The 27,082-nt window shown below is 41.8% G+C and overlaps 1 pseudogene across 1 annotated transcript; it reads right to left on the bottom strand.

The window, feature by feature from the left end:
- Window positions 1-3,690: 3,690 nt before the first annotated feature.
- On the bottom strand, window positions 3,691-24,322 carry LOC307067263 (myosin-1-like; annotated as a pseudogene). The gene is made up of 37 exons: window positions 24,119-24,322; window positions 23,876-24,019; window positions 23,602-23,762; window positions 21,577-21,691; window positions 21,398-21,490; window positions 21,196-21,259; window positions 20,443-20,542; window positions 20,244-20,347; window positions 19,952-20,090; window positions 19,629-19,748; window positions 19,389-19,538; window positions 19,100-19,270; window positions 17,996-18,302; window positions 17,836-17,901; window positions 16,678-16,765; window positions 16,482-16,599; window positions 16,060-16,183; window positions 15,835-15,971; window positions 15,484-15,739; window positions 12,658-12,900; window positions 12,389-12,565; window positions 12,165-12,306; window positions 11,823-11,913; window positions 11,343-11,736; window positions 10,612-10,737; window positions 8,698-8,816; window positions 8,339-8,535; window positions 7,409-7,592; window positions 6,962-7,126; window positions 6,744-6,868; window positions 6,037-6,342; window positions 5,747-5,950; window positions 5,285-5,410; window positions 5,024-5,194; window positions 4,835-4,939; window positions 4,638-4,733; window positions 3,691-3,843 (listed from the first exon to the last, which is right to left on the bottom strand). The product of its transcript is annotated as a myosin-1-like (transcript).
- Between the last annotated feature and the right edge of the window lie 2,760 nt (window positions 24,323-27,082).

The following is a 27,082-nucleotide window of genomic DNA, read 5'->3' as shown; positions in this document are numbered from 1 at the left end:
TTTTAGCATCTTTATTAGAGTATAATTGCTTTACAATGGTGTGTCAGTTTCTGCTTTATAACAAAGTGAATCAGTTATACATATACATATGTCCCCATATCTCTTTCCTCTTGCATCTCCCTCCCTCCCACCCTCCCTACCCCACCCCTCTAGGTGGTCACAAAGCACCTAGCTGATCTCCCTGTGCTATGCGGCTGCTTCCCACTAGCTATCTATTTTACGTTTGGTAGTGTATATATGTCCATGCCACTCTCCCACTTTGTCCCAGCTTACCCTTCCCCCTCCCCGTATCCTCAAGTCCATTCTTTAGTAGGTAGGTCTGCGTCTTTATTCCCGTCTTACCCCTAGGTTCTTCTGACCATTTTCTCTTTTTTTTTTTAAGATTCCATATATATGTGTTAGCATACGGTATTTGTTTTTCTCTTCCCCATGTCGTCTTTACTGGCACCATTTGTGGGGTCCCATTACTGGCTAGCAAGCATGAAAGTCTCATCTTCCTTGAATGCTGTGAAACTGTCTAACTTCCTCAGTGCTCTTCTGGGCCTTTCTTTATACCACTGTTGGAACCGTGCTTTCATTCTGCGTTCTTATTAATTTCTGTCATTGTAATCTCTAATGTGGGGCTATAGTACATCATATGTAATTCCTTTGTGAAATACTTGGTCATAATATAGAGCTGTGGTTTTCAGAATGTAGTCCCTGGACTAGCAGCATCAGCATCACCTGGAACTTGTTAGAAATGCAAATTCTTGGGCCCCAAAATAGACCTACTGAATTAGGAACTCTGGAAGTGGGACCCCAAAATCTGTGTTTTAACAAGTCCTCCAGAGGATTCTGATGCATGCTACATTTGAACACCACTGATGTGGAGGTTCGCATAATCCCTTGGCTCATGAGGAAGGATGCTGGAAGTCTTAATGCTCAGAGTCACCCCTCAGCAAAATGGTTAATAAATGGCCTTTGTGGACATATTTTCTTACCTTCCCCTTGCCCTCCCTCAGGGTTGTCCTCCTTCAGGCACATCTCAAGAGACCTCTTTCTTTAGATACTTTCTTAGTTGATTAGCCAATAATTCTCTTTCTTTAGATACTTTCTTAGTTGATTAGCCAATAATTCTAGCTAGGGTATTAGCTGAAATTAGTATATTTTCAATTTAATAAGAGATTAAAGTGAACATCCTCCAAGATGCCAAGTATTCAGTCTCTAATAGGAAGCTATTTAGATATAAGATTGATAGAAGGGGAGGTAGTGTTTTGGAGTAATGTTTGGAGGTAATGTTTTGAGATTTCTTCTGTTCTTGGTATCTCTTGGTTATATGAACAGTTATGAATTGAGTTGAGGGAAGAAGGTTCATGTTATTTCCAAGTATCAGTATGTCAGTGGTCTCACATTTTGCTTTCAGTGACCATGGCCTTTAAGGCCTCAGAACATAGAGTGGTAAAGAAATTGGCCTTAGTATAAATTCTTAGGAGATTTTATTAGTTTAATGATACCTGGCTGGATACCAAAAGCACTAGGGCATGGTCATCTCTGCCTAGTTTCCTATGTGTATATTTTAAATAGGTTCATCAATAAGTTAGGGAAAATGTCCCTTGCCCTTTGTAACTTTTCCCAGTTTTCTCCCAGTCTCAATTTCTTTCCAATACAGTTAGTCTAAGTGCTACTTATCAGGGAGGAATCAGACTTAAGCTACCTCTATTTTTCCTGATTTAAAGTTGGTTTTGGAGACAGCCTCCTGCTCTCTCCTTGCTTGTATCCTGTTTAGATTCTCTTATCCAGTATCAATAGTTGAGAAACAGTTCCCAAATCTCAATGATACCTCATATCAATTAAAGACAATGCAAAGAGTGTTACAAATATTTATAGATGATCATGTGTGGTTTTCTTGTAAGATATAAGGAAATAGGTCTATGAATCACTTAATCTGTGAGGAAGATGAAGAAGAATATTAACTAGCATAGTTGTGACTCTAAATCCTTGCTGCTTTAATCAGGGACCCCAGAGTAATTGACCCCTAGATAATGAAATCCACTCTTAACTCTCTACATAAGCAATTATTTAAATAGTTAGGAGACAGAATAATAAAGCAGTTGCCCATTGCTTTTGAGGTCAATAGGTTAACTCTACAGAGTTTAATTAAAATTTGATAATAAATGCCTACTCTAGGCAGGATATTTCATTAGTCTTCATCGTGGCCTAGGTAGAATATTCCTTATAATTATTTTCTACCCCTTTTAAATTCTCTTCTCATGAAGCAGGCTTCTTATTGCTAATTAGGATTCTCACACCGGGGAAAGAGATTCCCCAAAAGCAGCCTCCTCATTAGAAAGGGATATCCACCACTGTAAAAGGATAAATTGGTATTCAACTATCTTATTTTTTAAATGTCTACACAATGAAGCCAAACTGTAAGCTTTAAACAAGTATCACTGCTCCCCATCCCCCACTTTGGCAATAGCTATGATAAAATTTCAGTCACATTCTTTTTTATATTAAGAAATTATTTTTCTGGTTCCTGCTTAAAATATGTATGGTACTGAGAAAATTCAGGTTCCTTGGTAAGCAGAATTGTATGTAGAAATTAGGTCAACAGGAAGATTTATCTAAAAAGTTCTGTCCTTTTTCTTGGAGAGGTATGTGGTTCAGAGGAGAAAAATTTTCCCCCCAGATGGAAATAAAAATCTATAACCACAAAGTAACTGGGAATGCTGGCAAACTGTCTAACCTCTCCAGTGCTCTCCTGGGCCTTTCTTTATACCAGTGTTGGAACCCTGCTTTCATTCTGCGTTCTTGTTCATTTCTGTCACTGTCATCTCTAGTGTATCTCATTCAAAAAGCCTCCATAGTATTTCCAGGCTCTGGTCTTTCCTATCCTCCTTCATCCTCCACACTACTGCCAGAATTGTGTCAACTCTCCTCCTTGTGAAATTTGACCGGTTAGATACGTGTCCTAATTCTTTAGCCCTGCGTGTGAGGCTGAACCCCTCATAGTCAGGTCTTAGCTTCTGTCTCTGGCCTTCTCGGATGCCCTTTGCTCATGGAGCCTCTGCTTCAACTACTCTGAAATCTCATGCTTGTTTTCTCTTCTTAGAATGACCATCTCCTTTTCTCTTTCACATGATAACTATTTACTCATCTTTTAGGAGCTAATTCCATCTCCCTTGAGAAACCTTTCTGGATTCCCCAGGTTCACATCTCACTCTATGTTAGTACCACACTTTGTTTTCATGCTTCTCTCAGAGTACGCATATTGTACCAGCATCTGTTTGAATTGCTATCACTTGCTGGCTTGAGCTCTTCAAAAGCAGGGATGGTTGTCATATCCTTGGTGCCAATTTCTGTACAGACACGTTCTTGATACTCAATAAAATTGGTTGAATGGAACTGAGTATCCATTAACCACCTTTGCATCCTCTTAGAGCACTTCATTTCATTTGCCTTCTATGAAAGTTGGTTCCCTGACCACATTCGTTTTTTGTCATTATCTCTGACTGCACACAGTAGGAGCATAACAAATGTTGAATAAATGAATTAGTTCAATAATTAGTTCAGTAATTAAGAGACACATGCATTTTTAGACTGCAAAATTCTCTGCAGATTTATTTCCTTGACATTACAATGACATATGACAGTGACAAAGAACTTTACATTTTGTGCATTTCCTTGGTCACCTTTCAGCATTTGAATGAATTACTCTTCACTTATGACTTTTGTGTGAACCTCCCGGCTCTTCACCTGCCGCTTGTTGACCTGCGACTCGGCACTGTCAGGCCTTTCCTCGGCCTCTTCCAGCTCGTGCTGGATCTTGTGGAATTTGGCAAGGTCGACATTGGCTTGTTCCTCCTGAGAAAAGAAATGCATTTGAGAGAACAAGAAAATTTGACATTTTCTGATTCTTACTGCCTTTGTTACTAAGAGCAGCTATAGGATTTGCTTCATGAGTGAGAAAGCAAAAGGTTCTGTTCTTTGGTGATGTACCTGTTTGGGGTAGGGCATCCCACATATTCACCTTTGTGTTGGTGGGCTTACAACCCCTGTTCACTCTCTCGCACTTGACTCTCTTCCTGACAAACTTAAGATGCTACAGTGACAACAGGGATATCAAAGTAGCAGGAATTTGAATCAACCTTGTTTCTGTGAAACAAACTTTAAAAAGTAGGCACTGTGGTAGTATTGGGTGTGGAGAACCTTAAGGAAGGTTTTAGAATTAACAGGATGAGAAAGATAACTGCAGCCAAATGGAAAAGAAATGTTCTGAGGTCAATTCATCATGAACTTAAATAAGGCTTAGATTCAGAGTGCTCATTTGCACAGCCCCTATGGGTGCTGGGAATTGCTGGGAGTAGAGTGTTCTAGTTAGGGAGGAAGGTGGGTTGTAACCAAGGAACATCTCTACACTGCCTTGTGTGGAAAACTGCTAGAGGTCTCAGAAGAAATGAACCTGAATCTCTAAGGCTCCAATAATTAGTGGTAAGATTTTTTTCATTCTAAATAAATACTCATTTTCAAACCTAATTTTGTTTTCCCAATTTTGTGTTCTTTGCCTTAACGAAAGCCTCTTAAGTTCTATGAGCTTTAGTCTCCACAAATCCTGGCCCTGCTCCTGAACCTTTCTCTGTCACTGGGGAGGTACTTACAGCCTCTTCAGCTTGTCTCTCATAAGCTTTAACTTTGGTTTGTAATTTGTTCACCAAGTCCTGTAGCCTGAGGACATTCTTGCGGTCCTCCTCAGTCTGGAATGAAAGAGGTAGCAAATAGTGTCATTGTTTGAAAACAACTCATTTTTTATTTTCTTGAAAGCAGTAGGCTTGAATTATGTGGAAGGGCTGGTCACCTAGTAAGTAAGTTCCTTCACTCTTTTCTCATGTTTCCGAAGACCCTTGACAGCCTCAACACTGCGCTTCTGTTCATTTTCAACCTCATTTTCAAGCTCCCTCACCTGGAAGAGGACAAAGGTGTTTAGCCACTTGGCTGTAACTAGCAGCATGAACAGGCTGGGAATTGAACAGACTGGGAGACCCACCCTGGCCTCCAGCTTCTGGATCTGCTTCTTCCCGCCCTTCAGGGCCAGCTGCTCAGCCTCGTCCAGGCGGTGCTGCAGGTCCTTCACCGTCTGCTCCAGGTTCTTCTTCATCCGCTCCAGGTGGGCGCTGGTGTCCTGCTCCTTCTTCAGCTCCTCGGCCATCATGGCCGCCTAATTAGCAGTAAAACAAAACCAGCAGAGAGAGCTGAGACAGCCCATCAAGATTCTAACTTGACCACCCCCGTGTGGTCCTCTGCTCACGTCAGTGATGGCCTTCTTGGCCTTCTCTTCTGCACTGCGAGCCTCTTGGATAATGTCCTCCATCTCTCCCTGGATTTGGGAGATGTCAGTCTCCAGCTTCTTTTTCGTGTTGATCAGGCTGGTGTTCTGGTTAAAATATCAAATTTAGAAATACTAAGTACATGAGAGCAAAATTGCAATGTCCAATGTTCTAATGAACCCACAAACTAATTAATTAAGGTAACTAATTAGTATCCTTTCTCGTTCCATAAATTATCTGAGTTGACAGTATACTTTTACAAGACAGTCAACTCTGAATGTCACAGTTCATATAAACAAAAATATTGTTAATCCAAAGATATTACATATTTTTAAACTTTAACCTCCATAAAACATTATGAATAAATTTTTAGATACTACTAAGATTTGAGCAAGAATTTCATTTTCAGTCCACTGTATTTTTGACTCTTACGTTATACTCACCTGGGTGTGCAGGAGCTGGACGCGCTCGCTGGCGTCCAGGAGCTCCTGCTCTGCCATCTTCCTGCTCCTCTCCGTCTGCTCCAGGGTGGCCTGCAGCTCCTCGATCTCGGCCTGCAGCAGGTTGGCTCTGCGCTCCACGATCGCCAGCTGCTCCTTCAGGTCCTCCTGGCCCCGGAGAGCATCATCCAGGTGGATCTGGGTATCCTGTGGAAGAACGATCATTGAGACATCTTGTTCTCAGGGCTGCAGTCACCCCAACTGCCCTGGGACCATCTCCTGAGCCCATTTACCTTGAGGATGGCTTGAGTGTTCCTGTAGTTCTTCAGGGCCTCAGCAGCCGTGCGGTTGGCATGGTTCAGCTGGATTTCCATTTCGTTGAGGTCTCCCTCCATCTTCTTCTTGAGCCTGATGGCATCATTTCTGCCCCTGATCTCGGCATCCAGCGTGCTCTGCATGGACTCCACGACTCTAATGTGGTTCCTCTTCAGCTGGTCAATTTCCTCATCTTTTTCAGCAATTTTCCTGTCAACTTCAGACTTGACTTGGTTCAACTCCAGCTGGATGCGCAGGATCTTTCCCTCGTGTTCAAGAGATGCCTTAATGACAGCAAAGGGTGACATTAACAGGGAACGGAAGTGCATAGTATTCTAGAGATAGGAATTAGTTCCTACCTTTGTGCTACTAAAACGCATCTTTATTCCATTGTTACAGAAATTTCTGCAATGTGTTGTTGTTGGTTTTGTATAATTCTGTCTCCCCAACTAGCTAATGCCCATGGGGGCAGGGCCCCTAACTTATTCATCTTTGTTTTCTCGGTGTCTAGCACACAGTTCCTGATGTCCAGTTATGTTAGTTGTATGCATGGTCAATTTTCCATCCTCATATTTATTACCCAGAGTAAAAATTATTTTTCTTTTCTCTTGATTCACCTATTCTTGCATGTATTAGATCTTAATTCCTCTCAAAATGGTTTTAGAGTCTACAATAAAATGTCTACCTCTGCCTCTTCTAAAGCAGCCTGAATTTCAGACTTTTCTTGTTCCACTTGTTTCTTTATTTTCTCCAGTTCATTTATACGTTTCCCTCCTTCTGCAATCTGCTCAATGAGGTCAGAAATCTCCTCTGTTCATGAAAAAAATTTTTTTAAAAAATTCAGTCAGTGAGGGAAAACATTCTTTCAAATCTTTTGTTGAATAAAAGGTAAAATGTACTCACGTTGCAAATTCTTGTTTTCCCTCTTCAAGGTTTCAAGTTGGTTAAGGATTCCTCATAAGCATTCTTAACCTTGAACAGCTCTGTGCTGAGGGCGTGGGACTTCTTCTGGGAAGCTTCAAGTTCAGCATGAGTTTCTTCATACTTCTGTTTCCATTCTGATAGAACCTGAGGGGCAAGGAATGGTCAAGAAATTGGGTGGAGAAAGTTTGATGGGATGAAAACCATTTATTCTGGCAACTTTCAAACAGAGTTGAGATGATGGGGGACTGAAAAATAATTATGAATGAGAAGAGTAGAAAGCACAGGAGTCCCCCCTCCTCCCCACCTACTCATGGAGCTGGAGCTGCTGAGAACAGCCCTCGGATGGTTTGAATAGGCACATGGAAGGTGGGAGGCTCTCCTTAATCACATGTTGAATGCTGAGACAGAAACTGGTGCAGCAATTACCTTATCGAAGTTCCTTTGCTTTTTGTCCAGGGCTGCACAGGCGGCATTTGTCCTCTCCACATCAATCATGAGGTCCTTGACCTCATTCTGGAGCCGCTGCTTGGTCTTCTCAAGGGAAGCACATTTGGCATTCACAGCTTCTACGTGTTCCTCGGCATCTTTCAGACGCTGGGCCAGCTTCTTCCTAAAAAGTGAAATAAGGACAATAGAAGTGAATGGTCACTCAGAAACTCTTCTAAGGCATCCACCAAAACATTATAATTCCTATCTGGCTCTACATTATTCACAGAATAAATGACTAGATCTCTCCTGAAACTTTCTCTTGAATTAGCAGGTCCCTTCCTTAAACTTTCTGTTGAATAAGATTTTCCCTCTTAAGTTCAGTCTTGAGCTTTTGATTGCATTGAATATTTAGACCTTTAATAACAATATGTGTTATTTCTTATTACAGAGCTTAGTGTCTACATTTTAGTCTTTAACACTGTATTCTTTTTTCCTCTACAAATAACCATGTTTTTACATCTCAAAAGGAGGAGCTGTGCTTTAAAGTCTGATTATTTTCCTCCTACATATCTGTCACCCTGGACCGATTTTTCCATTAATGGCTAAGAGGGAGGAGCAGCACGGGAGAGTATAATTGACTCTTATTCTGTCTACACCTGTATGGATAGGATGATGTCAGAAGTTCTCCTTTTAAAAAATAATCATTCAGCTTCCTCTTGCCTTATGTCCTTCTTCCTTCTACCCTCTAACTTAATTTCTTTCCCTAGACAACCTAGAGTATTTGTTTTTCTGGCTTAGGTTTATGTCATGCATGATTTTTCATAGGTTTTTATTTGGGGAGCAATGGACATTTGCCCGTGTGGTATTTAATATCAGGTGCACTTTGTTAACAGAGCTATTTTCATTTTAGGTAATTCTAGAACATACTTGGCCTCCTCCAACTCCTCTGTGCGCTGGATGGCATCCGTCTCATATTTGGTCCTCCACTGGGCAACCTCACTGTTGGCCTTGGACATTGACCTCTGCAGCTCAGCCTAGGCTTCCTGCTCTTCCTCATACTGTTCCTGTAGCAGGTCACAGTCTTGGCGGGCTGACTGCAGGGCGTGGGCCAGGGCACTCTTGGCCTGAGAACATAGAGATTGGTGACTTAATTTTATATCTTTAAAGTGATGTTTAGTCCCTAAGCTCCTGTAGGCCACCAGAAGAAAACCTGTAGAAGTAAGCAGAAAACAATCTCAAAAGCAAGGATAATGACAGAAACAACAACAGCTGTAAGTAGGGCTAACCTTTATCTCCTCTTCAAGCTGCCTTTTCAGCTCTTCTGTCTGTTGTGTGAATGCTTGTTTGCCCCTCGAGAGCTGAGAAACTAATGAGTCCTTTTCATCTAGCTGGCGTGAGTATTCACCTATAAAGATCAAGAACCAGAAAACTCAACCTTACTTTGGAAATTAAAACTCTAAATTACAAACTGGAGCAGGGAAGGGAGCTGGGTCTGAAACATGATGGAGAGTGTGGATTTTAGCAAACCACCAATTTCCACTTCAACCCTGGTGAGGACATCTATGTGAAAATGAGAAGTAGGGAAGACTTTGAGGCAGATTACGTGCTTCTGAACAACACAAAAGATTTGGGGAGATATTTCAAATTATTTGATCACAGTAGAAATTGGTGAAGAAATATGTGAAAAAAAATGTAAATCAAGCCAACAAAAAGCGTTCCAGTGTTTTTTGTGTAAGGCAACAGTGTTGTACTAGTTTACCTTTCACTGAAACTTGATTGAAACAGAATTCCTTGGAAAATAGGAGACTTTGAGCAGTTCCCTCTGAAATGATGTTTGAAGGAAAATCCTGGAAGAATTTTTATATTAAGAAACAATCAAGTGTCTTTCCCCCCCAAGAACGAGTTGGTTTGTGGATAACTAATCAGTTCTTAAACTAAGTGGCATTTAAATTTGTCTCCCATTCTTTAAGCACCATAATTCAGAAAATACACTCTATAGTTGACCCTCGAACAATCGGGGTTAGGGGTTTCGACCCTCTGCACAGTTGCAAATCCGGTTATAACTTTACAGTCAGCCCTCTTTTTTCACATCCATGGATTCAACCAACCGTGGATCATCTAGTACTGTAGTATGTTTTTATAGAAAAAAAATCACGTATAAGTGGGCCAACACTGTCCAAACCTATGTTGTTCAAGGGTCAACTGTATTATGTTAAAAAAAGAGAAAACACTTTCAGCACCATTTTTGAACTGGTTACCTGGAAGCCTTATCTCTTTAACATTTAATAAGAATCACAGCTTTCATTTTTTTTTCATACCACTAAATTACTAGGAATAAATGTGTAATGAGGAAAAGAAACCACAGGGAGCATTCTGATTATTTGCGAATACAGTTTTTCTTTTTCATAAAGTGTACTTATCAACTGTATAACAATAATAAAAGCCTTACTTGAGCTTTGTTCTAGAAAGAACAATATTTGAATGAATATGAAAGAGTAAAGTGGTTCTCCAACAATTTGATCTACCTATTACATTAGTGGTCCAAATGACCCACAAAACAATTTCCATCTTATTACCTCTCACTTGGGGAGGAGAACTTTGGTAGAAAGTTGGACAAGTTCATAGGGGGAGGAGTAAATGCAGAGACCCTCCAATTTGGATAATCAAAACTCTGTGTACCTCACTTGAATGCTCCTGGCTGGATTGTGGTCCTGAATATTTCCCTACTTAACTGTGGTGCTACCGGCAATTGGCAAGACTTCAGGGAAAAGACTGGAGTAAGCGTTCTTGGACATGTAATTTCATCACTACCCTAATCCGACATCTTTAAAATGGGGATAACATTACACAGACTAACGAGGGTTAAAAAGTAATTAACTTGTGGAAGCACTTTGAAAAGCAAAAGTAAATACTGTCAGGATACACTTTTTTATTAGATAACTTTTAGATTAGAGTGAAATCTGCTTTAAAGTGTTAAAAAATAAGGGAGCTTCGGTCTCTATTTAAAAGAAAACAAACCCAAAACCAAAAAGACAGAAAGGAAGAAAGTAGTCCATGCTGGTGGTCAATAAGGTGTTCATATGAGCGGCACCTTCCAGGGAGGTCATATGTGAGCTCAAATAACTCAGTGTAGAGTTTTTCAGCAACTGGATAGCCAAGATAAATTTATCATTCAAGGTCAACACTGGTAGATGGCCCACCTGACCTGTCTGCAGACGTGCCCTCTGAGCCGTCAGGTCATTGATCAGCTGCTGCTGCTCTTCCTCCTTTGTCTTAAGTTCACTCACTTGGTCTTCTAGAGCACGGCACATCTTTTCAAGGTTTCCCTGCATTCAAAAAGTGGTAAACGGCATCTTAAGCAAGTATTTGGACCATAGAAATTTGCAATAATCTAAGCATTCCATAGGAGCTGCAGTACTCATTTATTTTGAGAATAAACTACCTTTACAAAAAAAAAACAACAACTGAGGCCTTAGTTTGTGATGGAAAGAGTAACAAGACACATAGTCTAAACCTACTGCCACGAAATTGCTTTGAGAAACGAAGCCTTTACTCAGTTGGCTTATCTGTGATATGAGAATAGTGATACTTGATGACTCAGCTCATGAAACTTCTTTGAGAAGCAGATTATGTATTTGTGCTTAAGGGAAAAACAAAAAGCCTAATCAAGGTGAGGTGTTTTAAAAATTTCAAAATACATCATTGAATTGCATTTTTTATTGGAAAGAACTTGAGTTTTCAGGATGCATATTCTTTGGGGACAGCTATTCTCCTGTAAAGAGGGAGCACTTGGCCCCATCACATGGGAGTTGCCCTTCCTGCGACCAGCCTCCTGCCATAGTCTCCTCCTGCCAGTTACTAGTGATTCTTGAAAGGCTCACTCACACCTGTCCTACAGAAATCTCTTTTAAGACTTAAATCATGATTGTACCTTGGCTTTGGAGACCGTCTCCATGTTGCTAGCAAGGTCATCAATCTCCATCTTCATCTCACTCTTCTCTTTCTCCAGCTTCTGCTTGACCCTCTGCAGGTTGTCAATCTGCTCCCCCAGCTCGGCCACACTGTCCGCGTGCTTCTTCCTCAGCGTGGCTGCCGTGGCCTCGTGCTGCAGGGTGGCCTCCTCCAGGTCCCGGCGCATTTTCTGGAAGGAACTCGGCCTCCCGCTTCTTGTTCATCTCAATCTGGACTGAAGTGGCCCCACTGGCCTCTTCCAGCCGCTCGCTGATCTCCTCCAGCTCCTGGGAGAGGTCCGAGCGCTGCTTCTCTGCTTTGGCGCGGGAGGCCCGCTCTGCCTCAGTCTCCTCCTCCAGCTCCTCGATGCGGGCCTGGCGGTGGGGAAAAGCTCAACGTTAGCTCCTTTGTGTTAGTATTTTGTCATGTTGAATGAAACTGATGGAAATCATGGACTTACCTGTAACTCCTTGATCTTCTTCTGCAGTTGAATGCCAAGTGCTTGTTCATCTTCAGTCTTGCTTTGCAGACTGCTCATTTCAAACTCTTTCCTGTTAGGAGAGCAACACATTAGCTCATACTCTGTCCTCTTGCCAGTCTTCTTCTCTATGTGTAACTGAACGTTTTTGTATTGCTGGTGTTGAGGAAGTGCTAAGTGCATGTTTTACAAGTCAGTACTGTACCATATTCATTAAATACAAAAGTTAAAGATGTCCTTACTTGTTTTTTTCTGTGTGCTGTGAAGTAATATTTTTGAGATCCAGACAACGAGCAGGTTACAACTGAATTCTCTCATACTCACTTTTTGAGTTTTTCATCAAGTTGCTACTTATCATTTTCTATATCCATTGAGGATTCTTGGGCCAATTTTAGGTCACCCTCCAGCTTCCTCTTGGCTCTAAGTCCATATGCAGTTTCTTTTCTTGTTCCAGAGATCCTTCAAGCTAAATATAAATAATGTTGAGTCATAAGGATTGCTTAGCTTCCCTTTGAAGAAAATGATTTCCTTGATAACCCTAGACTTACGTCATCCACTTGCTGCCCTAGCTTGGTTTTAGCTTTGGTCAGGGTGTTCACTTTGTCCTCTTCTGCCTGCAGGTCATCCAGGGTCTGCTGGTGTGCCTCCTGGAGGGCCTTCTTTTCCCTAGTCAGCTTAGCTATGACTTCGTCCAGGCCTGCCATCTCTTCTGTGAGGTTTTTCACCTAGAAAGGTTAAGGAAGAGATTATCTCTGCTCTAAAGCAGCTTAGTTAGATGGCAGAGTCTCTATATGCTGTATACAAATATATTTCATACCTTGTTCTCTGTGGCATGTTTCTCCTTCTCAATATTGGCCAGTGTCAGCTCAAGGTCATCTATGTCTTTCTTCAGTTCTGAACATTCGTCCTCCAGTTTCCTCTTCTTGGCCGTCAGCTCAGCATTGATCTCTTCCTCATCTTCAGCTCTCTTAGTCACCTCCTTGATCTTTGCCTCGAGCTGGATTTTGGTTTTGATCAGCTGGTCACATCTGTCTTCTGCATCAGCCGAGCTAGCTGCTTCCTGAGAAGGGACTTTTAGATCTTGTTCTGTGGCCATGCTCAGATTTTATTAAGATTTTGAAACCAAGCAAATAAATTGTGCTTTAAAGCTTTAGGTTAATTTTTATTAGCTTTACATCATTTAGGAAATATTTATTGGGCACTCCACTTACGGCACTGGAGATTTTTAAAAAGAATTTGTCATAATTCCTGATGAATTTATAATAAAATTATACTTATTAATGATGGGGTTCAGGATACACTATCCCAAAGTATGGTACCTTGGTATAATGAATATCTTAAGCTAAAGGAGTTTGAGAAAAGAGCAGAAATAGGAAGCCCACCCTGACCCATTCCCCTCACCGTTCTTCCCTGAAACAGGTCATAAAACTTCCATGTGGAAGTTCCCCTCCCTGTACTGGGAGGAAAGAAGACATTCTTATCACCAGAGGTGGGGAATTTAGGACGGAGAAGGCTGTATAAACAAATCTTGTTAAACTAACCCTTATCTTCCTAGTTATTTTTTCATCACTTACTACCCCAGTCCAGACCCCTTTGTCTTGTCAATTCTTCACATATTTATCATTTCTTTGTCTAAAGGGTATAAAAGCTCCATGCTCTGGTCACTTCTTTAGGTCTTTATTCTCTTGTGAAGGCTCCCATATACACAAAAAAATTAAATAAAATTTGTTTTTCTCCTGTCAATCTATCTTTGTCAGTTTAATTTTCAGACCCAGCCAAGGAACCCTAAGAGGGTCAAGGAAATTTTTTTACTCCCCTGCGTGATAACCTGTGTTTAATGTGTTGGTATATAATTTCAGTTCGTTTTCTTTATTTAATATTATTTTCCCGAAAAGTTTAGTATATGGAAAGCAAAGAAAATGGTTGGGTGTTTAGCAGAAAAGTGAATTAAAGGGAAAGACACATGCTACAGTGACAGAGTGGGTGGAATTAATGGGAGCATGCGGAAGAACTAAGGGGAACAGAACATTTTAGAAGGTGGTGCTAGAGAAGTAGCAAGCGTGTTTCTCAGGAGAAGAAATAGGAGTTGGAATATAAACCCTCTGAGGGCAGGGACTATGTCTCTTGCTCAAAGTTGTATCCCTAATGCTTGGAACTTCATGAAATATTTATTAAATGGGTAGTTGATAGAATAATGTTGAAAAGAAGTCATATTATTCTGAGAAGAGTATACTTAGATCAGTTATACTGATTATACTTGGATCATATTGTACTGAGAGAAATTAACTTCCATACAATTATCTCTTGATTCTTGACAGTGTGATGAACCCCTCCTCAATTTGGAAAACCTTTGTCTCCATAAACCATAAGGAAAGTCACAGTGTCAGCCTAGGTATTTATAATTCATTTTTCTTTAATTTTTCTAGTTATGTGTCTAAAACCTGTGCGCCCACTGGAACCAGTGCAGATTCCCTTCTGAATTCAGAGAACTAGAGAGTAGCTTTTAATGTTTCTGTTGTTGATTTCAGTGGTGGCAGCTGAAATTTTCTTGTCATTTGGGTCACAGAAATGGGTTAGACAGTGGTGTTGATCAAATATTTCTTCTCAAGCCTCTGGATATTTCTTGGGACATCAAAACAAGAACATCAGTACTATTTCTCATGCTTTGCCTCATTGACACTATTTATAGAAAGTATTGCCGTTATCTTTTTTTTTTTTTTTGCGGTATGCAGGCCTCTCACTGTTGTGGCCTCTCCCGTTGTGGAGCACAGGCTCCGAACGCACAGGCTCAGCGGCCATGGCTCACGAGCCCAGCCGCTCCGCAGCACGTGGGATCCTCCTGGACCGGGGCACGAACCCGGGTCCCCTGCATCGGCAGGCGGACTCTCAACCACTGCGCCACCAGGGAAGCCCTATTGCCGTTATCTTTGCAATGATCTTATTCTTTCAGGTCCTAGAGACTTTCTAAAGATATAGTTGAGAGGGAAATTGCCAGGGGACCATAGATTTTAAAATTCAGAATATGGGGGGTTTTTTTGTTTGTTTGTTTGGTTGGTTGGTTTTTTTGCGGTACGCGGGCCTCTCACTGTTGCGGCCTCTCCCATTGCGGAGCACAGGCTCCGGACGCGCAGGCTCAGCGGCCATGGCTCACGGGCCCAGCCGCTCCGCGGCATGTGGGATCTTCCCAGACCGGGGCACGAACCCGTGTTCCCTGCATTGGCAGGCGGACTCTCAACCACTGCGCCACCAGGGAAGCCCCAGGATATGGGTTTCGAGTTGATACATTCTCATCATAAAGTCTCCTCGCTCTACACTGTCAACATTGTTCTTTCTTCACTGCTCTTATTTGTATTTTTCAGCAGGGAGAATCTTAGGGAACAAAGATCACTTTCTTTACTGCCCATATTTTGCTAGGAGAAACAACAGGGGGAAATGAAAAATGCTTTTATTTTTCCCTTCTCAACAGAAAGGAATCCTACCACAGAGCTTTTTAGTAATATTGTATATGAAATTTTATGGAACATTCTGAATTAAGAAAGATTGATAATCAGTCCCTTAATAAGGTGGAATTTAGACTCTCCCCTAGCAACTGCTGAATTGAAATTTTAGCATCAGATTGCAAGCAATGGCTTCTGATACTCACAGATTGAACCTGGAGCTGCAGGTCATTTTTCTCTTGCATCAGAGTTGCTATTTTCTCTTCAAGTTCTTTCCATTTTGCCTCTGACTTAGCTACCTCTTCTTTGGTCTGCTCAAATCCTTCGTTCATGGTGGCCGTCTCCTTCCCTGTCTCTGCACTCTTGAGGAGGGGCTTGATTTTGAAATACAGCTTCATCCAGGGCCAGTCTTTCACATGCATGAAAACACGAATATTGTACTGCATACAGAAGATGAACTCTCTGTGATAGGAACAGAAATGTTCAAAGTCAGGTATAACAGGAAACAGAATTAAAAGGCCTAGGCTGATGGGGTTTAGTAACATTTCCTATTTTACCTCCCCTCCACCATCTTCTGGTACTCCACTCTTGCCAAGAACCCTCTGCACCTGGCCTGGGTTCGAGTAATCAGCTGGGCCAGCTTGTCATCTCACATCTCCTCTAGGAGCCCCAGAAGGCCAGCTTTGAAAAAGACCTGTGCATGGGCAGAGTTGCAGATCAGAAACTTTCCATAGGCTCCAAAGGGACAGGCATAGTGTCTGGTGGGCCTTAAAGACTATTACCTTGGTGTGACCAAATTTATACTGGGTGTGGTCAACGTCGATGGACGCAAGGAGCTTCTCAGAAGCCTTCTTGCTGTCAATGAATTGTCCTTCAGGGATTGCACTTGCATTTAATATCTTGTATCTGTTTGAGCCAAACAAATAAATGACAGAGCTGTTGTCACCAACAGGAAGTCTTCCTGCCTTATTATAGAAACAACTTAACTGTTGGGTAGTCTAACAAAGATAAACAAGTGATCATATCTATCTCTTTATCTAGTCTTTGTATATTCAAAGGGTGTCAAACTTTTGGTATATCAATAAGGAGTCTGTTAAATTTGTTGCTCTTCAATTTTAATAGAAGTTATAAAGGATAGGATTATTTCATTGAAAAATGAAATAACAAGAACCTTGTAAAATAATTCACAGTGAGAAAGTCTGACCTCTGTTTGAAGTCTGCATACAGGATTCTGCTTGGGAACCCCTTCCTGCAGATGCGGATGCCCTCCAGCACACGGTTACACCTCAGCTGGTTCAGGACAAGCTCATGATCCATGGCCCCTAAAAAGAGATACATTTTCCATAATAGTCTAATGAGAAGTCACACTAGAGCTTGTCCGGATATCAGAAGTGTCTTACCAGGGGTTTTGGTTTCACTGGGGATGATGCACCGTACAAAGTGGGGGTGAGTGCTCCTCAGGCTGGTCATCAGCTTACTCAAATTCTCCTGTGGAGCCATGTGAATATTTGGTTAAAAATGCACTATTTTTGTACATTCATATTTATAAACATAATTATCATGATCCATGATACTGTTTTAATTTCAGTGATTAGTATCCAGATTGAATTTGCAGAGGGTTATCTCTGGAAATATCTCTATTTTCCCTATCTTTGTGCATTATAAACTCACTGTTGAAGTGGTTATTCATTCCTGTTGAATTTCCTAGCATATGTTATAAAGTTACGGCATTTTAACACATGGAAATACTCTACCCATAATCTTTTGCCTAGATAATATGGTCCGATTTACAAAAAACTCAAAATCTTCTTCCAGCTCTCCCATTTCTTTCTTTACCCAACTTTCAATTGTATCTGCTTCTCTAGCACATGCTTATTCCTTATAATTACATAGCTGTGTCTTCCTGCTGGTTTCATAGAAAGGGGCCTTTTAATGCCTTGTTCTGCAAATTGGCAGAAAACGGATAGCCGTATTGCAAATGTGAGAGGTTTTCCACCCTATGGAAATCCTGACTTTTCAGAATAACTAGAACTTCAGTTATTACAGATAGGATTGTCAAAAGATAAGTAAGTTTTCCTTAAAAAGCTATTTCTTATCACACCTGATTTCTTATTTTCTTCTTTAGATCAGCCTCCAAATCCTACCACTATTTTTCTATCCTCACCTTTCAGAATCTACTCATTTCAGTTTTACGCCAATATACACCTAAGCACCTACCCCATTTGGACGTTCCCAAAGAAAATCTCATGTTTTGCTTAATCTTCTCCCAGAAGAAGCTTTTAAGTGTCAAATGACCTTATTTCCCAGCCCCAATATTGAATTTTACCGTCTCATACTGACTCTGACCTCCTGGCACCTGTGTCTCCTATACACTGAGCTATCTCTTCCAAGCTACCCCATGCCTTCCTGCGAGAGTCAGTGCTACCACTACCTGCTGACCTGTCTCCTGGAGCCACATTTAGTTCTAGAATCCTTGCACGATTATTTACCCTTCCCCACATAGTAAAGTAAAATTTAACTTCCTGAACCTAATTAGAGAGAGAAAGTGAAGTTTGTACCCTGAAGACAGCTGACACGGTCTGGAAAGAGGAACCCTTCTTCTTGCCGCCTTGCACCGCCACCCTCTAAGGGGAAGAAAAATCACAAGCACTCATAGTACAGGCTTTCTCTGCCTCAGCTTTATACATTAAGTAGAAGATTAATTCTGTTGATAATTACCTGCTTCAGATGTTTCCTCAGAGAAAAGGAAAGCTAGAATCTTCACTGTGGAATTCTGGTACAGCCCGACCACCGTCTTGTTCAGGGGGTCCTTGTTCTTGTCCAACCAGCCAGTAATGTTGTAGTCCACGGTGCTGGTGTAGTGCACCAGGGAGAAGTGGGCCTCAGCCCTGCCTTTAACCACCTTGGGCTTCTGGAAGTAGGCAGACTTTCCAAGATGCTGGTCATACAGCTTGTTCTTGAAGGAGGTGTCTGTGGCCTTGGGGAACATGCACTCCTCTTCCAGGATGGAGAAGATGCCCATAGGCTGAGAGAATGAAAAGAAACATGGCACTTGAATTTTGTCTGCCTGTAGAAATAATGTGGAACACAATGATCCTATTTGAGTAAATTCATCATTTCATTCTTTACAGTTAGTGAAAACTCATTTCTTTGCTCAGAAGTTGTTAAATCACAAATATTTTTATCAGGTACCTATCAAGATCTGGGTGTGGTGTTGGGCTCCGGGATATGATGGAGAGTAAGATAAACAAGGAAGGAGTTCTGGTGGAGTTTGTGTCTTTGCTCCAAAGGCCTTAGAGCAATATTTCTCCAGGTGTGACTTGCAGATGGGTTGTGTCAGAAGTACTTGGTAAAAATGCAGATATTCCAAGGCTCCACCTCACACTTACCCAAAAGTATTTCTAGGAGTGAGATTAGGGAAATGTGCAGTTTTACTAAAAGTACTTGTGGCAAGTCTTTGACACAACTGAGAGCCTCTTCTTTAAAGCACTAGAAATTCCAATTTCAAATGCCAGCAGTGATGACTCCAAGGCTGACAAAGAAATAAGAAGTAAAACATACTCTCCTCAGAGCTCTTTTATAAGGAAAGATGGCTTTAGTATCAGGCTTGCATTGCACACTGCGGGGAAATGTAGAGTTCTGGACTCTCTAGAAAAGATTCAGTCTCCTTTTACCAGAATACCTACCTTGGAGTTGGCAAAGGAATTTTCCTGATTTTAGTTACAAGTAGAAATCTCTTACCAGAGTATACAGTGAATGTTATGATTTTCTTTTAAATATGGGTCAGCAGTGTGATCTGTGATCTGAGAAAGGGAAGAGAACCTTCTCGATGAGCTCAATGCAGGCGGCCAGGTCCATCCCGAAGTCAATGAACTCCCACTCGATGCCCTCCTTCTTGTACTCCTCCTGCTCCAGCACGAACATGTGGTGGTTGAAGAACTGCTGCAGCTTCTCGTTGGTGAAGTTGATGCACAGCTGCTCCAGGCTGTTGAACTGGGTATTTCGAATACCAAAGAGTTTGAGTGAGTTTGGAAGATCCAGTGGAGACTCAGCAAAGCAGACACAAAGCGGAAGGGTGCTTTGAGGCTTGTCATTGATGCAAACAACTCACATCAAAGATCTCAAAGCCAGCGATGTCCAAGACCCCGATGAAGTACTGCCTGGGCTGCTTGGTGTCCAGCTGCTGGTTGATGCGGGTGACCATCCACAGGAACATCTTCTCGTAGATGGATTTGGTCAGAGCGCCCACTGCATTGTACACCTTCATAGACAGAGTAATGATCGTTGCTGTTATTAAAGACGTGTCCTGAAGGCCTGGAAAGTGTGAGATTCACAGAGGTTGTGCCATTACCTGCTGCACAGTCTGGACTTTGGTGACATACTCATTGCCGACCTTGACCCTGGGGTAGCAGAGGGCTTGGAGCAGGTCCAGCAGAGTTCAGACCCTGGAGAGAGGCAGCCTTGTCAGCAACTGCAGAGACACAATTCAGACATCCAACATGACCTACTATGACCCCACCGTTCCTAGAGGCAGAGTAAGGAATGAATCATTCCTATGTGGGGTTAAATTTGTATGTGGCCATCAGATGCTCAGGTGCAAAGGAGACATGAGTTTGGAGTGGGCTTATTTGCCTCTGTTCTCTCATTTAACCCAGATGGAGGTTCATTTGGTACCTTCGGTGCCATCTGGCTCTGCTTGCTCCTCACGCTGCTTTTGCTTAGATTTCAAGTTCCCATAATGCATTACTGCCCCCATGAGCTTGTAGATGGACACTTTTTCATCAGAAGAGCAGCCCAGGATGTCAGTGGCGCTCTACCAGGAGAGGTGAGAGGGCAGAATTAGGGCACAAGACACTAACTTATTTAGAAGAACTTATACTGTGTCCTTATTCACACCTACAGCAGGTTGTCATTGTCATTTCCATACACAATGACTTATTTTTTAAAAACTGCATGTGTAACTGACGTCTGTGGCCATCAGCTCTTCTCAGTCATCAGTGCTAGGGACTGTGATCTCCCCTTGACTGACCAAGGCATAGTCATATGGGTTGGTGGTGATCATGAGCATTTCTGGGTGCATAGAATTCAGGATGTATGTTTTACATTAGAAGGTGTGCTAATAAAAACATTGGCTTCTAACTTAATAAATTTAAGCTCTTTCATACCAATTAGTTCTGGCTTCTTGTTAGACATGATCTGGTAAAAAAATATGGTAGCCTCTTTCTGCCTTTAGCTGGAAAGTGACTCTAGACTTCTCCAGAAGATCTGCAACGGAAAGTAGACATTGGATTAGAGGGAAAAATGATAAAGTTCCTGGAATGATTTTGGAACTTGGGGTCATAAGCTAAATCTCACTGGCCCCATGAGATTTCAGCTGAATGGTCCCGTGAGGTATCACATATTACGTCTCTACCACTGCGGTTGCTCTTGCCACCTCTAGAAGGAAACTGAAGTTGCCTGGCTCAAGACATATTCATTTCTCATACAGAAGGTTCTTGACATTTCAAATATAATTGATTCTTGATAGCCTGTTCCTCCTCAGGGTCTCTTCTCGCTTTATAACAGGGGTTACTAAGAGCAACATTTATCAAGGCTCACACTAGGAAGAAATCACATACGCTAAACCCAAGTTATATACCCCCAGTCTTAGTTTTTTCTTAGAAAAATTGGAAATTTCTTCTGAGGCTGGCATCCTTCAGATAAGCCCAGCAACTCCTGGCAGTTTCTAGAGCACCGTTGGCTCCTGACTGAAGTGGGTGAAGCACCCTGTGGGCTCTGGTTAAGACTGGTATTACCCGCAGGCATGTTTGGCAGTGACTGGTGTTTCACAGGCTCCAGGCTCAGCAGGAGCTATAAAATGTTCCTCCCAACCATCATTTGTCATTCTTGGATTCTGTTTAGGAGGTCCTGTTACTCACATGTTTCAATATCAGCAGAAGCCAGTCTCCCCGTGGTACCGAAGTGGATCCTGATGAATTTACCCTTGCAAGTGAAAAAGATGATATTACATACAAAACTGTTAGCACACGAGTAAAAAGAGATTGAGTTAATAACTCAGACAGCCTTCTCTGGCATTTGAGAGGACACCTGAGAAAACCCTTCTGTGACCCACAGACTTAAAAAGCGAGAGGAGTTGTCATTCCTCATGGTCTTGCCGTTGCCAAAGGCCTCCAGCAGGGGGTTGGCACTGATGATTTGATCTTCCAGAGTCCCCTGCAAAGGTAAGGGCAGTCCTCACATGTGGGGCTCGGGAGTTTCTTTCTTGACAGCTTGGATCCTGACGTGGCAATCAGACCCACCTGCATTTTGCCGGTAGTAGCTTCCTCCTTCCTCTTGTCCCCAGTGACTGCAATTGTTGCAAAGTACTGAATGACACGCTTCGTGTTCACAGTCTTCCCAGCCCCAGATTCTCCACTGTCAAGCAGTGATCAAATATGTGTGAGAAATTAAGCTCTGTGACAAAGGAAACTACTTCCTCCATTAGCATTTACTGTCTTACCCGCCTGTCTTTATATGTCCTTGTCAGAGTCCCCTAGATCTTTCTCTTCAGGCCACATTTAGCCCATATTATTTCTGTTGCTTTGCACTGATAAGCATCTGAGATAGTCGATCATTAATCATGTAGCACTTATTTCTTGAGTGCTTAAAATGTGTCAGGCTCTCTTCTAGGTGCTGAGGCCGGGCCTCAGTGGTCCAAGAAACAGCTCCTCAAGCACTACTAGTAAATGAAACAATTAGTAAAAAACTCTCTGAAGCAATGCATGTGTTCTTCAGCTTCCTTAGACTAAAGATATTCCCAAGTTAGGTCTTTGAAGGAATAGACATTCCTCAAGTAGGCCTTGAAAATGAACCACTGGGAACATTCTCAAACTGCCCAAACTTTAGGAGGTGTGTGTGCTCACTGTCCAGTACTGGGTTCTGGCCATGTGTGGACATGGTGTTTTATATCTCCTAATCCCTGGAAAGCTCTGGAACTTTTAAGACTGGACTAGCAAATGATGTAATTTGCGACATTGTTATTTTATATTTGGATGCAATCTGAGCCCTATAATAAGTGATAGCAATAGTTAGTTCCAGGCTGATTATGCCATTGCTTTAGTATGGGGCATGAACTAATTTCTTCTTTTGGATTGTGATTTTCCCAGTGAAAATAAAATAGGAATAAGTATCAGAATAATAATACATACGTGATTAAGATGACTGATTCCCTCGATCTAGAAGAAAGACAGTGGACAATCAGCATATCTACTAGTTACACAAACAAAACTTTCTATAGGGAAACACTGAGGGCATTGGGTGTAAGTGTCACATTCAGTGGGGTTTTTCCTTATATTATTGTAAAGTTACACGTGGTGTTGTTATTATGTCTCTTAAGTTGGGGAAGAGAAACATTAAAATGTGTCATATTTTAAACTCCTTATGCCCCACAGGAAGTGTGTCCTTCTGGTTTAAAAGAAAGAGCAATCCTTTCCAGAGACACATTCCCTAGTTGTCATCTATAGGTTCCAGTGGCCTGCTCTTTGCTAATGAATGCATATAACTGAAAAATGCACAATATGCTAAGGATTTGGACTGTATTTCATAGTTCAAAATAGTGTTAATCAGGCCAAAATTGAGATTTAGTTTCTAAATGGTTCAATTACACACACACAAACACGCACACGCACACACATCTCTGTCTCAAGGTCCCAGACTGCAGCCCTAATTCTGATCAGCCTCCCAAAAGCATGCTATTGGGTCAAAGAAAGATCAGGTAAGAGAGGGTGCCTCAATCAGAATAAAGTCCTTTTAAGGGGGGACAGTGACAACTTCCTTTTGAATGCAGTAGTCCCCGAATACCATTTTCATTCAGAGAGAGGCTGTTATCTCTGAAATGGGTTCTGATGACTTTAAAGACGTAACAATACTTCTTAAAGTATTCAAAATTCAAAATCAACAAGAAACTTAGGTACTAAAATGATTGAGCATATATTTTTCATTTCTATTCAGACAGTACTATTCAGCTGTTAATTTAACCTTTTTTGTTACTTAAATATATAAAATCATGTATGTCTAAGCAAGGAGACTGTAAACAAACTTATTAGGGTTGGAGTAGTAGCGTAGTCTGGTAAAATCGTGGAGGTAGAATCAGGAGAACTGAGTTTTAATCCCCACTTAACAATGTGTACCTCTCTGTGCTTTAGTCACCTCTTGTGTGCAGTGCTTTAGTCATCTCTTGTGTGCAACTAGGGGGTTGGATTTGAGTATTTCTAAAGGTCTTTTTAACTTTTGCATTTTGTTATTATAGGTGGTGAAATAATTTGTATGAAAAACAGTCAAGCCACTCACCAGTCAGCATGAACTGATAGGCATTGTCAGAGGTGGAGAAGATGTGGGGCGGGGCCTCCTGCTGTTTTTTGCCTCTGTAGGCAGCCACCCCCTCTAGGTTGTACACTGGCAGCCACTTGTAGGGGTTGACGGTGACACAGAAGAGACCTCAGTAGGTCTGCACCGTAAAGGAAAAAAAGGAATATAATTATTTCATGGGGACCTTCATAACATACTATTTTTCAAAATATTAACCACCTGCATGAGCAGAGGCCGTGAGAACAAACTCACGTAGATCATCCAGGCTGCATAACGCTCTTTGAGGTTGTACAGCACTGCTGGCTCGTGCAGGTGGGTCATCATGACCATGTCCTCGATCTTGTCAAATTTGGGAGGGTTCATGGGGAAGACTTGGTCTTCTTTCACAGTTACTGTCTGTCAAGTCAAGTAAGAGAAGCCAGGTCGACAAAGGAGTGTCAGCTCCCCTAACTGGCAGTGGGGCCCAGTCTAATCCCCTCCAGATGTTTTACTCACAGCTCCAGCTTCGGTCTTGGCTGTCACCTTCCCTCCTTCTCTACTCTGCACGGTTGCTTTCACAAAGGACTCCTTAGGATCTACCACGAAGATTGAGGACTTGGCATCAAAAGGCCTATTCTGGGCCTCCATGCGCTCCTTTTCAGGCATTCGGAGGTAAGGAGCAGCCTCCCCCAAAATGGCCATCTCAGCGTCAGAACTCATGGCTGTGGGTTATTGATGGCAGCCAAATCAAAGACACTGCCTGGCAGAGGAAGTACAGATGTTATAGAAAATCAGCAACTGGGCCATTCGATTCATGTTTTAAAAAACCACAACATTATTCCTTGACAAGTTGAGTGCTAGCATCTTTTTGGGTATGGTCAACTCCCTGGCTTGGCTGGAGGTGAAATGTCAGTCTCCGTGTTCTGTGCCAGTGGTGATAGATACTTATTCTTGCATTTGGAAAGAGACCGTTGTTTCTGGCTCATCTACTGTATGATATTGTAGCTCCTTTCTCTGTTTCGTTTGCATATTTTTTAAACAACTTTTTTGGAGTATAATTGCTTCACAATGGTGTGTTAGTTTCTGCCCTACAACAAAGTGAATCAGCCATGCACACACATCTGTTCCCATATCCCTTCCCTCTTACGTCTCCCTCCCTCCCACCCTCCCTATCCCACCCCTCCAGGTGGTCACAAAGCACCCATCTGATCTCCCTGTGCTATGCAGCTGCTTCCCATTAGCTATCTACTTTACGTTTGGTAGTGTATATGTGTCCATGCCTCTCTCTCGCTTTGTCACAGCTTACCCTTCCCCCTCCCCATATCCTCAAGTCCATTCTCTAGTAGGTCTGTGTCTTTATTCCTGTTTTACCCCTAGGTTCTTCATGGCATTTTCTTTTCTTAAATTCCATATATATGTGTTAGCATACGGTATTTGTCTTTCTCTTTCTGACTTACTTCACTCTGTATGACAGACTCTAGGTCTATCCACCTCATTACAAATAGCTCAATTTCGTTTCTTTTTATGGCTGAGTAATATTCAATTGTATATATGTGCCACATCTTCTTTATCCATTCATCCGATGATGGACACTTAGGTTGTTTCCATCTCCGGGCTATTGTAAATAGGGCTGCTATGAACATTTTGGTACATGACCCTTTTGGAATTATGGTTTTCTCAGGGTATATGCTCAGCAGTGGGATTGCTGGGTCATATGGTAGTTCTATTTGTAGTTTTTTAAGGAACCTCCATACTGTTCTCCATAGTGGCTGTACCAATTCACATTCCCACCAGCAGTGCAAGAGTGTTCCCTTTTCTCCACACCCTCTCCAGCATTTATTGTTTCTAGATTTTTTGATGATGGCCATTCTGACTGGTGTGAGATGATATCTCATTGTAGTTTTGATTTGCATGTCTCTAATGATTAATGATGTTGAGCATTCTTTCATGTGTTTGTTGGCAGTCTGTATATCTTCTTCGGAGAAATGTCTATTTAGGTCTTTTGCCCATTTTTGGATTGGGTTGTTTGTTTTTTTTGTTATTGAGCTGCATGAGCCTCCTATCATCAGCTTATACAGAACGCCATGCTAAGATGACTGCAGGACTTCTCCAGCTCTTTCACTTGTAGTTCTTATCTTCCAGTGGGATTATAAGCACCTTGCAGACAGGGAGTGTTTTCCTTCTACGGCACCCTTCACACCTCTTAGAACACATGCTGGGTGTGGGGAAGGACCAAAGTTGGCTTTATAAATTAAAACATCAATAGAAATACGTTGCTAAAGTTATAGGAACTATTTAGTACCTGGTGAAAACCTTTTCATTATAGATTTGGGATTTACAAGGACTGCCTGATAAAGGAAAGCAGAAACGTGAGGAGCCTTGTTTTGCATTGTTTAGTTAAAAATATCCTATTTTACATCAACTTCTCTTGTTCCTGTGTCATAATTTTGACAAACTCAGTTTCTTCACCTGTCTTTAATATTTCTCAAAGGCATTATAAAATGTTATTACCTATGTTTTCTTGCTTTATTACTAGTATTCTCATAAAAATTTCAGAAAACTTTTTCTTTTCAAGATCTGTCTCCTGCCACTTCAACATTCATCAATCCTGTGAATAATGATCATATATAACCTATTTTATAATAAAGATCTTTTTTTAACATCTCTATTAGAGTATAATTGCCTTACAATGGTGTGTTAGTTTCTGCTGTATAACAAAGTCAATCAGCTATACATATACATATATCCCTGTATCCCCTCCCTCTTGCATCTCCCTCCCACCCTCCCTATCCCACACCCCGAGGTGGTCACAAAGCACTGAGCTGATCTCCCTGTGCAATGCGGCTGCTTCCCACTAGCTATCTATTTTACATTTGGTAGTGTATATATGTCCATGCCACTCTCTCACTTCGTCTCAGCTTACCCTTCCCCCTCCCCGTGTCCTCAAGTCCATTCTCTACGTCTGCGTCTTTATTCCTGTCCTGCCCCTAGGTTCTTCAGAACCATTGTTTTTTGTTTTTTTTGTTTTTTTTTTTTTTTTGCGGTATGCGGGCCTCTCACTGTTGTGGCCTCTCCCGTTGCGGAGCACAGGCTCCGGACGCGCAGGCTCAGCGGCCATGGCTCACGGGCGCAGCCGCTCCGTGGCATGTGGGATCTTCCCGGACCGGGGCACGAACCTGTGTCCCCTGCATCAGCAGGCGGACTCTCAACCACTGCGCCACCAGGGAAGCCCAGAACCATTGTTTTTTTGTTTTTTTTAGATTCCATATATATGTGTTAGCATACGGTATTTGTTTTCCTCTTTCTGACTTACTTCACTCTGTGTGACAGACTCTAGGTCCATCCACCTGACTACAAATAACTCAATTTCGTTTCTTTTTATGGCTGAGTAATATTTCATTGTATATATGTGCCACATCTTCTTTATCCATTCATCTGTCGATGGACACTTAGGTTGCTTCCATGTCCTGGCTATTGTAA

Source organism: Hyperoodon ampullatus (genome assembly GCF_949752795.1).
Source record: "Hyperoodon ampullatus genome assembly, chromosome: 19".
NCBI lineage: Eukaryota > Metazoa > Chordata > Mammalia > Artiodactyla > Ziphiidae > Hyperoodon > Hyperoodon ampullatus.
This window is presented reverse-complemented; position numbering and strand designations above follow the sequence as displayed.